This window comes from Chiloscyllium plagiosum, chromosome 2 (genome assembly GCF_004010195.1).
Source record: "Chiloscyllium plagiosum isolate BGI_BamShark_2017 chromosome 2, ASM401019v2, whole genome shotgun sequence".
Classification (NCBI taxonomy): domain Eukaryota; kingdom Metazoa; phylum Chordata; class Chondrichthyes; order Orectolobiformes; family Hemiscylliidae; genus Chiloscyllium; species Chiloscyllium plagiosum.
Window position 1 is genome coordinate 48,132,417 of NC_057711.1, and position 3,084 is coordinate 48,135,500.

Sequence of the window (3,084 nt, forward strand, 5' to 3'; positions counted from 1 at the left end):
TGTGTGATTAAATACCTGCCATGTACTAAATTCCAAAAATTATCACTGTAAACAGAATAACTGATGAAGGTCTGTTTTATACAATGTACTTATTACACATAATGCTAATTAAAGCTAAATTGCAACTTTGTCATTTGCTAACCTATCAAGGTCAGCTGTTTCAATATAAGTTATAGACATATATATTACCAATTCATTTTTAAGCTCACTTTGTGTTAAAATTGTGATCTAACAATTGCATCAAACGACAAAATGAATGAACAATAAAGCAGACAATAAATGTGTAGTATTAATATACTGTGCATAATCCAGTCCCTGCTGAACTGATTATTTCGGTTCTTTGCGTGACTGCTTTAATGAAAACAAGCTGATGTGTTCCTTTCAAAGTCTTAACCAACATCCAATTCCTGTCACTGTAAACATCAGTAATGTGGACAGAAGAAGTCTTATTTTTCAGAAACTGAATTAAGAGGTACCAGGTTGAAGTGACTCTTGCAATCTCAGATGACTATGTTTGCACACACGTTGCAATCTGAATGATATGGAGCTGAACCTTTAGCAACAGACAGTATTTATATATCAATGGTGAACTATGTAACAACAGATTGATCTATCAACTTCCTTTTGCAGTTTTCAGAAAATTTCAGTGTAACAATAAATACTTATTTCTGAAGTATATAGTTTAATTCATACAGGAAGACAATACGATCATTGCTGATTTGATAAAATTTATTCTTATAGGTCTTGGTCAATTAAAAAAAATGCCAGACAGTTCTTATTTTCTGCTAAAGAGAGCAATTACTGTTCAAACCTTAACTCTTGGTGAGGCAACATCATGGATGGTACATTTGATGTGGAATTATTGGACTACTAATGCATAGTTAAATTGGAGGGAATGCTAATTGATTCAAAATCCTTGTCCATTTCCCAGGACTATGTAGCATATCTCCAGCTACCATTGACATTAACTATTCGCTTCTCACAATTTCAATTTAAGGGTTAATGAAATAGTGATGGTCTGAGATGCTGTTTACCAACATTCTTTTACCAGCATACTTCACTATACAGTCATAGGACATTGGCTAAAATTCATGTTTATCTTAATGTAAGCTGAGCTATCAGAGCAAAACAGTAAAACTGAGCACATACCTCTGCAGTTTATGCAAACAGCAGGAAAAAAATCCCTTGTTCACTTGCCTGTGCTTAGATTCAGGGATACAACATAATATGCAAGACAACTTGTGGCATTGCTTAAAGGTGATTGACAAAAAGATAAGATAGGGCAAAAAAAAGTTCTTCCAAAGGGTGGTGATTGCCTGGAATTAGCTGTTTTGTTGGTGCTGGAGAAACCCTCAACTCATTCAATAAAGTACCTGAAACTATACCTGAAGTGCTATAACCTACAAAGGCATAGACGAGGTGCTGGAAAGTGAGATTTGATTGGCTGGTTCAATTTTATTTCTTGTTCAAGACCAAAAAAACGGAAATTTCTGGAAAAGCTCAGCAGGTCTGTCAGCATCTGTGGAAATAAATCAGAGTTAATGTTTCAAGTCCAGTGACCCTTCTTCAGAATTGATGTGGCTGTGGAAATAAGTTTCAGCAAATACCCGGTCAAATACCAGGAGTGAGAATGAAACTAATGATGTTGGACAAGAGAAAACATTGGAACGGAAATCCTGTCAGAGAGAGGAACAGATCTTCTTCAAGGTGGGCATGCCTAGAAGAGATGTGGCAGTGAGTTAAATACTAAATAAAAACCAAAAGAAACATGGATGCTGTAAATCAGAAACAAAAACAGAAATTGCTGGAAAAGAATTCTGTTTTTGTTTCTGATGTACAGCATCAGCAGCTCTTTTGGTTATTATTTATTTTTCACTTGGAATAGACATATGACTCTATGAGTGTATAATGAAGAACTCTGTCGGTGCTTATCTTCTATGGTTCTAACTAAAAGATTGAGTGAAAAAGGAACCAACCATGCCCTTCTGCACAGTTAATGTGCAGTAAAGTTTGGTTTGGGGCAATATAGATGAGGAATATTTCAGATTCAACCCTTGACCTGTCTTAAGTTCCATTATTACAGCCAAGCTGCAGCTGGACAATCTGTTCCCCAGGCTAAGGAGGCGAACGTAACTTCAATCCTTGACGATATCCAATTATCTCCATGTAATTCTCATACTGGTAAACTTCAGGTATTAACAGTGTCAAGTTAAGATATGATTTTCCCATAATCCAGTGGTCAGTCAATACCCTGACCTGGCTCATGGTTGGGTAATGATTGTAATCAAGACCTGGAAACCCCCTGATGATCCTCTGGAACTTATTACAACAAGTCTTTGGATTAGAAACTCACAACAAAGTAAAGATTATTAATTAGATGTGTCCACCAGCTTGATGTGATAATTCAAGTGCATGGGTTAAGAGAGTTTGGGTGTTTCCTGCTTTCTGTGTGTTGGGGTGCTTTTTTTTTTCATTTTCATTTTCAGCCTACGGTGTAGGCTAACAGTTATATGGAAAGGAGAGCCAAATGGTCTCTCCCTGGTACTCAGTGTCTCCACCAACAGGCTCTCAGGTATGCCTCCCCATGGCAATACACAGAAACTTGGCAGTCTAAAGCTTCAAAGAACCTGGAGGAGGTTTGGCCCCTAGATATGAAGAATGCAGGCCTGCTGGCATGAGGACGCAAACTGGCTATCATAAATCAAACTCCCAGTTCTGGGTAAATAGCACCACTGCATTGTGGAAGAGATGAAATCCTAACAGAAAATCTGGAGTTGGCTCCTGAAGTCAGAATGATGTCTAACTCAGCTGTTTTTCTGGCAACTCCTGCAAACAAGCTAGTACCAAATAACAAGCCAAAGTTTACACTCTTTTAGATTCAACTGATGAGACCATGATAGAGGTCTCCAAACGTTTTACCCTGACTTCCATCCTGGAGATGGCAATCTACTTTTACTGAACAGAAAGTTGCCAACTAAGGCAGAAAACATTCTCTGAGGAAGTATGGCATCCGGAGAAATTATCCAATCAGAAATGTACTTTGAATTCAAATACAATTGCCTAATTTATTATTCTCTAAGTAGA